Source organism: Cibotium barometz, chromosome 43, assembly GCF_041138505.1.
Source record: "Cibotium barometz isolate CiBa-2024 chromosome 43, ASM4113850v1, whole genome shotgun sequence".
NCBI classification, from domain to species: Eukaryota; Viridiplantae; Streptophyta; class Polypodiopsida; order Cyatheales; family Cibotiaceae; genus Cibotium; species Cibotium barometz.
Genome location: NC_141088.1, coordinates 19,976,322 through 19,986,252, shown reverse-complemented (window position 1 = coordinate 19,986,252; position 9,931 = coordinate 19,976,322).

Here is a 9,931-nt window from a genome sequence, read left to right as displayed (position 1 = left end):
GCACGAGGGAAGGAATTCATGAACCGCATGAATGTACTTCCAAACGTGGAGTTCATGAACTCCTTCAAAAAGTGGAAAGCACAAGATGAGATTTCAAAGAAATACGTCATTGATGTGCTTAAATCCGATTTCCCTGTTCCACATGTGGGTCTTTTCTTCTTGTAGCAGGAGAGAGTGGATGAAGAGAAGAATCAAGGTTTTGCTCTCTAATAGGAGAGAAAATATCAAGAGATCAGCACAGAATACTTTGGAGAAGCCCAGTGTTTGCACACTCGAGGAGTGGAAGCACGCACGCAACTTGGTGAGAAAGCACCCACACGTGGTTTTCAACAACAAGCAGCAGTGAGTGCTTCCTAACAATGGAAGGCAGGGCTTCACACTTTGGCTCAAGAGGAAAGTCCTCCTTCATTGCTCATTTCGTTAAGTACCTATTTTCATTAGGGAAAATTTGGACTCAAAAAGGGGCCTTGTAAGAGATCCCTTGGGATGGTGATGTGGACAAAGCAAGCCAATAAACCCATATATAATATTGGAGGATAGGTGCGTCATTTTTGAGTTCTTTATTCCATTAACTGACATGTAGGGTGTTTTCTAATTCAAAATAATGCCTCTTAAGTATAGTTTTTTATTCCCACTATGGTGCCTTATTTTATTGAAAAAAGTCACCACTCTCTTTCTTCATTACACTTTTGAATGGAACCAAGCCAACTTTGCTTACCAAACTTCGTCCCTGCAACCCATCATCTTGCATTGTCTCCCTCATTGTCTTCCCGACTCCACAACCACAACCACTCCAAATCCGAATTGTTTTGAGCGGGAAGTTTTTGATTTTCTCTTCTTCTCAAGGCGGCAAGTTTTGAAAAAGGATGGAAAAGAATTTGTTCTTCATGCACCATACCTGCTTGTGCATGAATAACAATCCCATTTCTTACCTTTTTCAAGTGAGGGTTGTGCTTACAAGTATTGTGTACATTTTGGTGCATCCACGATACCAACAAGTTTGTTTGATGGACAAGGAGATATTATTTAGTGATGTTGTCTTTTGGTTTTAATGAAGCAATCTTCTTCACGGGAGATAAGTGTAATATCTTTGGTTTCTTTTGGCTAAAGTGTGAGTTCATGATGCTTTTTGGTGTTGTTAAAGCACAGAACAATGCAATGGAACTTGTGAAACAAAAGAAGAAAAAGGTGGACATCCACTTCCAAGTAGAAGCCGATTATGCTCCCTGCTGTAAGAGAAATTGGTCTAGGCCAGCATGCGAAGCCCATATTACTGAGCTTCGAAATGAAGGAAATAAAAATATGGACCTATGGTTGGATGGTAGTATTTATCCACCAGATCCAACCTCCTCTCAATCTCCATCATTCTTTGGGTTGACAAGTTTCTTCAAGTTTTTGTGTGAGGGTGAAAATGGATTGCTTGGATATTGCAAAAGATTATTTGGCCAATGTCAAAGTATCTTTGAAAGACATTTGAGTGATAGAGATGCCAGAATAAAAATGCTTGAAGGTGCAAATTTTTACTTGGCATTGATCACAACAGCTTTGCAAGCTTCATATGAGGACAAAGCAAAAGTTTGTTCTGGGTTACAAAAAGAAATTGATCATTTGCAAAAGACTATTCGTAAGATGCAGGACACTATTAAAGAGAAGAATGAAATTTTGGCAGTTCGAGAAATTAATAATTTCACTTTGGAGAGTGAGAATGCACACCTTAGAAAACAACTTGAAGTTCAACAAAAAATTACAATATTTGAAAGACACGCCATTGGGTGCTCGATTACGCAAGAGATAGTTCAAACCATTGGAAGAACTCAATGTTGGAGGTGGCCAATGGAAGCGTCGTGTAAAAGTTTGCAGGTATTGGGATCTATAATTTCTTTGAGCACTCACTTTTCATTTTCATCTTTAGTTCCTTTTTTGGAGATGGGGGATTGGATGTGGGGGTGGTATAGTTAGATGAATGATGGACTGAAATAGCTATCATTGTTGCTTCAAGATGGTCACAGATATTGTGGGTCCAAAAGAGCAAGGTTCTGATATATTTGGCAAAGTTCTGACAAAAGACATCGTGGAGTCAGCAATACATCATCCTAAGTTTGCAAGACTTCGATCAGACATAGCAAATCAATCCTTGCAGAAGGTGAGTGAAGCATTCACTCCTGTAGATGCACGAGGTATATGTGACATGGCTGGCATAAGCACAAAGTCTTACAGGATGTTGTTTAATAAAGATAAAGAAGGTTTCAATTCTAAGCTTGGAAAAAAAATAGTAATTCCCATTCCAAAACCATTTCACGTGAACAAAGCTCGAAATACTCTCAACTTGGGAATGGTCGAACTTGTTGGAGAGCCTTGTCACGTGTCTAGTACATTCACAGTCACTAAAAAGAGCGGGGGATAGAAAATCATAGAGCTTACAGAGTTCAAAAAATTTCATTATGGATGTTCGAAAATTACAAATGGATCTGGTGAAATTTTGTGACATCAGTGTACATGAGTGCAATGGAAGGCTGAAATTTGTTTTAAAACTTGATGAGAGTGAGGTAATCAAAGGACAGAAGCTGGAAAGGGTTAGCTTGACTTTAATGAATAGAGCTTTTGATGCAAGTATCAGTAATGCTGATGAGAGGCACTTTAGTGTACAATCCAAAAATGAGATTTGGTGGCTGGCTGCATTTGAGGTGACGTGCTATCCATTTTAAAAAAAAGAATATTATGTTGCTATCCATTAGATGTTGTAGACAATTTAACTGGCCTCTTGTTAACAGGTTCCAACAGAGACCCATGAAATTCTTAAGTGGTACTTTAACCAGACTGAGCTTCCTTCCACTATCCAGCAGCAGTCGAATTGCGAAAAGCTTTATGTAGAAGGATATGGTGAATATGAGGTTGAATGGCACCTGGCTGCAGATCATAAAACCTTGAAATGCATGTTTGGTATTTCCCAAGGAGCATTGGCTAAGTATTCTTGCCTATATTGCATGACCAAACGAGGTGTCTCCCCAAAGGAGGAAAAGAGAGAGAATGGAAATGCCTAAATGCAATTAGTAATAGACGTGAAGCCCCAAATCGTGATGCTCCAAGAGTGGATCCTAATTGGGATCCAATTCTTGCTATCCCTTTGATTAGAGTTCATATTTGTGTTTTGCATGCACTGGTTAGAATAATTGAGAAACTAGTCTACATGTACATCGAATTTTCATGGAATATGAAACCAACATTAGAGAGTGAAAGAACTATTAAAAGCCAGAAAGTTCTTATCTAATCATACCCAGAGAGGTCATCTAGGTACAGATTTTGAGGTGTGGAGGAAGCTTCATGCAGCTGTACCTGATCGAGGCTCTTCAGGACAAGCAAGGGTGGTAAAGGCCAAAGCGTGGTTGGCACTTGATCGCCTAGTACCTTTGTTGCAAAAAGCAAGGTTTTAAGATGGGAATGTTGAGAAATTTGAGGCAGTTGTGATAGAGTTCTACACTAGTTTTTATGAAAGGCATGGGGTGCGACAAACTTGACACAGTACATGCTTATTACTTGAATACCTACAGCTTTGAGTTTTTATTGTTGTTCAAAATATATTGTACGATACTAAATGTCTTGTTGTTGTTGAGCATTTATAGCACATTTTGCATGCACATGGACCCTTTTTTGTGGAAGAGTTTGGAAGCCTTGGGATTTGGTCTACCCAAGGCATGGAAAGATCTCATTGGCAAGCACGTTGTGTCTATCAAAGGGCCACTCAACATGGAGGAGGAGTGAAGAAAAGTAATCCCATGAAGCAACTATGTCAGTGGTGGTATAGGTGGATTCAAGTGAGGGCTCGTGTGAAGATCAAACAGTCTGAATCAGCTGTGTCATGTGCAATAAGAGAGATGTAGGCTGAACAAAGACGATCAATATATGTCTCCTCACAGGGAAGGCAGAATCATCCTGAATGGCTAAGACAGGGCAGAGTGTGGAAGAAAATTGATCATTGAAATACATATTATAAAACAATGATGTAACTTTAAAAGATTTTAAAAGAACAAGAGATTTCATCTATGTCCCATATAAATGTTTTCAATATATATACATTTCATAGTTTTTAATGGTAAGCAAGAAGAGTATTGAGAAATATGAAGAACTTCTTAACAACTGGAACAATCTAAATCTATTGTTCTGGAGCAAAGACTTCCCCCAGCCGAGCCCTTTTTGATGAAGTTTCTACAACATCTTCTTCATTCTCTATCAATGGCACAACAGGGACCATTGGCCTTGCTGTTCTAAGAAGATGCTTCCTTCCCGCAATCACTCAACAGATTAGGATCTGTGATTCCACATGCCAAGCCGTAAGCAGCATATGTTAAATAATATTTACATCTCAATGAATATACTCCTGGTACCTCCCCAAAAATTCGAATAGCTGCTGCCGCTCCAGAAGTATTGCCTTGTTTGCATTCAGCCTTAAGTGATAGCCACCTAAATACATGGATAGAGTCTTTATCGCCATCAGAGGAAAACTTGCATTGTCCTTGGAGAAGCTAGCGTGAAATATCACAATTTGAGGGAATTTTAGGCGATGTATATATGTTCCTAGCGTCGAATCATGGCCCAATCCCGCCATACGCTTTCCTGAAGCATGTTTGAGGAATGTGTCTTCATATATTTCCAACTAAAAAAATAAAGGAGCATTAGCCCAAAAACAACATCACCAAACAATTTAGGACAAAGTTGATAAAGCCAAATCCGCAACAAAAATATGAAAACACAACTAAAGAAAATAAAACACCATATTAGTGAATTTGGAAATATCCAATTCCCATTTTTGAATACTTAAAAAAGGGGACATGGATAACATGTTTGTAAGTTTCTCAAAACCCTATCATATGACCTATCGTTGGAAAGCGCTTGAAAAATGGAATCTAAAGAGCTATAAAGCGCTCATTTTGGATTAGTGGTGTTCAAGTTATGGTTAATCCAAACTTTTGACCACGTGTCCCAAACTTGTGAGAAATTCCCACATTCCCCAATATGGTGTTATAACCTCTTGGTTCTCATTTGCTTCAAGCAAGGCATCTTGCCATAAATAAGTGCTCGAACTAGGAACGGTTTCCGCTGTCTTACTTGGCACATCCCTAAACTCTCCCATGTTGGTAATATTCAGTCTTTACCTTGCTTCTTGTAGCTCTTCCTCTGTGGCATCTTTTCCTTCAATATTTAAGGGCATCATCATAGATTATCTTTAGTGTTGCTGCAGCAGATAGGAACTCGGTGTCTTTCACATGGCTATCCACTAGTAAGTACTTATCTATCCCATCATCATCTACAAAATTGTCATCCACCTCCAGATTTTGGGCTATGAAAGCTATGCAATGGTCCTCCCTTAAGTTAAATACATATTGTATGTCTGTCAGCAATATATACTCTGAATCTCCTACTTGGTAGGAGGGGAGTAATGGCATTGGAACAGGGGAGAAGTCATCTAATTCAATCACAAGGTGGCCTACGTCAGTGTTTTGTTCTCTCACTGCCTCAATATCAGCCGCCAAACTGAGCTTCCTCTCTTCTTCAACATTGAACTCCTCAATCACATGAGGAGTGTCCTCCTCTTCAGCAACATCCTCAACGGTGGGACTAGCCTGACGAGAAACCGTGTCTTCACTTTCATTTGTCGCATGCGGCTCTGTACATTCTTCATCTGTTAATTGCACGTTCATGTGCAAGAAGCATAAGAAGGCATAAGAGTATTCCATCAAGCAGCATTTTCTTTTGTGAAAAGGGCATGGCAAAGCTCTCTTCTTATCACATGGTACCTTGTGCCAATCCCTGTTTAACCTCTGCTTCTTCTCCGGAGACACCTTGAGATTAAAATAAATGTGGTTTTTCCCATCAATCATCACTGTATCTTTATTTGTGAGCTCATCAAACTCTTGCTTTGCCTCTTCAAAGTATCCGAGATGGCTAGAAAATGTATCCTCCAGAGAAAAATCGCAATTGAACATCAACGAAATCGAAGGGTGCAAATCATGATGTCAACATTTGTAGAGGAAGTCATACAATAGAGTTGCATGTGTTTCTTTAATCTCTTCGTCCACATCAAACTCGACTTGAACTTGCGCCATGGCTAAATTCAAGGGTGTAGATAAGACATGGAAAATATTAGTTCAAGCAATGAATCAAGAGACAGTTGGTCTTAAACACCAAATCTCTGTGTGGTGAATGGATTCAACATAACGCGAGAGGAGATGCTAGAGGAAGCCAGGTATTTCTCCTCACGTTGTAGTGAATCTATTTTCCCTAACGCAAATATAAATTGCAGCTTCATCAAGGACCTCTTCTCGCGTTATGGTGAATCGATTCACCATAATGCGAGGAGGAATATTGTGCCTCCTATGGAACCTTCGCTTGCGTTATGGTGAATTGATTCACCGCAACATGAGGACTTTTTCATCCTTTGGCACCGCCTCTCACATTATGGTGAATTACAAATAAAGATACTTCTCAAGTACCCATACTGAGAGAGGAGGTGCCAAACGAATTAAAATAGTCTTCCTCGCAGTCAATTCACCATAATGCAAGGAGTCATAGGCTTTCAATTCAGCTTAACGTGATGAAAAGACAAAGAAAGGAGTTCTGCAAGAATGAAACCAAAAGAACGAAATAATAAAAGAAGAAGGAAGCACAAAAGAGATAAAAATACCAGGAAAACAAATTGTATACAAACATCGCAGGAGATGGAGATAAAGGAGGTTGTCATTATCTTTGATGGAGATGAAGGAGGTTGGAGGTTTGTCTTTGTCGTTTGATACAGGACGATGAAGAAGGATGATTGATGAAGGAGTGTTGGAGGAGATCGTCGTTGATGGAGATGAAGACCGTTGGTGGGGAGATAAATGAGAATACGACCTCCAAGAGAGGCAATAAATGAGATGGGTATCCTAGAGAGGTAATTAAAAACCATTTTTAATGTTATGCAACACGTCAGCGCCGCATTTTCACCCGCCATTCCATGAATGCCACGTGGTAGCCTGCCATGTACCAAACACGTGTACACACTATAAAGACTAATCAAAGCAAGAGAGGCAATTAAAATCCGTTTTAAATGCTATGCAACACATCAGCGCCCGCCATTCCAAGAATACCACATGGCAGCCCACTAGCGTGTGTGTTCACTCTAAAGACTAATCAAAGCCGTTAATCACGCCACCTTTTCGTCCTCTTATCGATTTCGCCTTGTCCGTCCTCCTGTTTGCCTCCTTCCAACTTCCGACTACCCCCACAGTACTGAACCAATAATGCCGCATTTCCAATTGATGAGTCTCCCTGCAACTCGATTGAAGGAATCCCACCGAACCTCAATGTCCATTGATGGGTAGTGTATTGGCTGTTGAAAAATAGGTAGAGGGAGAGGAGACACACATATAGGAGCAAACCCTAATGTATATTGCAAACCCTAACCATAGAGGGAAGCCATCTCCCTTCTCACACAATGCATAAAGCTATAATCCATAATACACACAACACACTATAAGTTGTGTCCACACACATCTAACCCTAGCTAATGTCCACACACTATGACCAGCTGGACGTGGTCATTTATGTCTCACACATGCTGCTACCTAACATGCCAGCACCTAGCATAGCTGGCACACACTGACATCGAACTTGAATCTCAACAGCCCCTCTCAAGCTTGTAAGATTCCTCCCCCAACCCCTTTTTGATGTCTAGTATCTTCCCCTGTAATCAATCCCTCTTCAGAAATATAAAGGCCTTGTTCTAACTGTTTTAGCCTAGAGAGAGAAAAATATGCTAGAGAGAGAATATTCAGATTATGAATATTTTTGGATAGAAAATTAACTCATCTTATTAAAATAAGTTCCCCTGAAATAGAAATTCAAAAAGAATTTTCCAATGTGCAATTGGAATTAATTGGAAATAAGTATAAAGAACCTTAGTCTAAGGGTCTAGATTTTCAGAAATTTTTAGATTATAGTCCAATTAAGGTTCCTATGGGCCAATAGCATCAATCCATGTGTAGGGAGGAGATAAATCCAAATTGTAAAAGAAGATACCCAAAAATGAGTAAATGCTCACATAAGATGAAGAGTTGAAAATGTACAAGATTTATTAGTAAAAAAACTATGAGCAATATTAAAAATATGAGATATTTTGGGTATCCAAAAATGAGTAAATGCTCACATAAGATGAAGAGTTGAAAATGTACAAGGTTTATTAGTAAATAAACACATATGTAAGGAAGGGGAGTTCTTTAAAGGAGGTGCATATTTCACATAAGATGAAGAGTTGAAAATGTACAAGGTTTATTAGTAAATAACCACATATGTAAGGAAGGGGAGTTCTTTAAAAGAGGTGCATATTTCACATAAGATGAAGAGTTGAAAATGTACAAGGTTTATTAGTAAAAAAACTATGACACATATGTAAGGAAGAGGAGTTCTTTAAAGGAGGTGCATATTTCACATAAGATGAAGAGTTGAAAATGTACAAGGTTTATTAGTAAAAAACTATGAGCAATAAAATTTTGACACATATGTAAGGAAGGGGAATTCTTTAAAGGAGGTGCATATTTCACATGCTTGAATGAGTTTTAAACTCAAAAATAATGTGATATTTTTATCTCTCATCTCTCTTGAACCAAACCAAATCAAAATGGAACCAAACCGAATCAAAAAGTAACCAAACTAGGTCCAAATCTAGTCTAAATTCAACCAAACTGACTTGGAAAATTCTAGAATCAGTTTGTTTGGTTAGGAGCTCAAATTTTCCTATAAATAGAAGCCTCCCCTTGTTGAAAAAAATATAGTGTCTCATGCTTTGTCACTCTACTCCACCTAAGGCAAAATATATAGTGTCTTATGCTTTGTTACTCTACTCCACCTAAGCCAAATTAGATAGAGTCTTATGCTTTGTTACTCTACTCCACCTAAGCCAAATTAGATAGAGTCTTATGCTTGTTACTCTACTCCACCTAAGCCAAAATATAGAGTGTCTTATGCATTGTTACTCTACTCTACCTAAGCCAAGAGTTGTGAATTCTTTAATAATTCACTAGTTTTTGATACTTCTCTCTTTCTTCAATCCCCATTGGTGGCTCCATCAACATACTAAACCAATTGATTGGTTGGGGGCCTCTACCGTGAATAAAGAATCAAGCAAATTATAAGGTAAGTATATTGAATTTTGATCTTTCTATAATTTCTCAATGATTCTCTCTTCTCAACCCCTCTCAAGCTTGAGAAGTTTAATTGGTATGGTTTTTTAAATGCTATTGAAGTTAATTGGTGAATAGTAGTGAAGAGTTACATAATTTAATAAATGCTATAGAAGTTAATTTCCATTTATGTTTAATTTCTAATGGTTTTTATGTAATTTCTCTCTCTCACTCAAGAAATGGTCATACTCATGAACCATTCTCAATCCAAATGAAGCTTTTCATAAAGCCTTTCCTTAATCCAAGATTAAGCTATACTTGAGGCCAAATTAATGGCTTTTTGCTATGCTTTTAGTTTATGCACATTGATGATTCAATCCATTATGGATTGATGACCCAATTAGAGACCATTCTAATTGTTTTCTTAATGATCCAATTAGAGACCATTATGGATTGATGATCCAATTAGAGACCATTCTAATTATTTCTTTAATAATGAGCTTTATCCCTTAGAAAAAAATTGAGATTTATCAGTCATAGTAGTGGAGCTATGGCAAAATTTTTATAGAAATTACGCATAAAATAAATTCATTCAAAGTATAAAAAGAGGAATTCCTACCATATTCTAGGAACTATCATCCTAGATTAATTAAAAGAATTTTATTATGCATGGAGATGTGGATGTTGCATGTAGATGTAGATGTATGGATGTGAGTGTGAATGTGGAGGTGGATGTATGCATGGGACGTGGATGTATGCATGTAGAAATAGATGTGTAG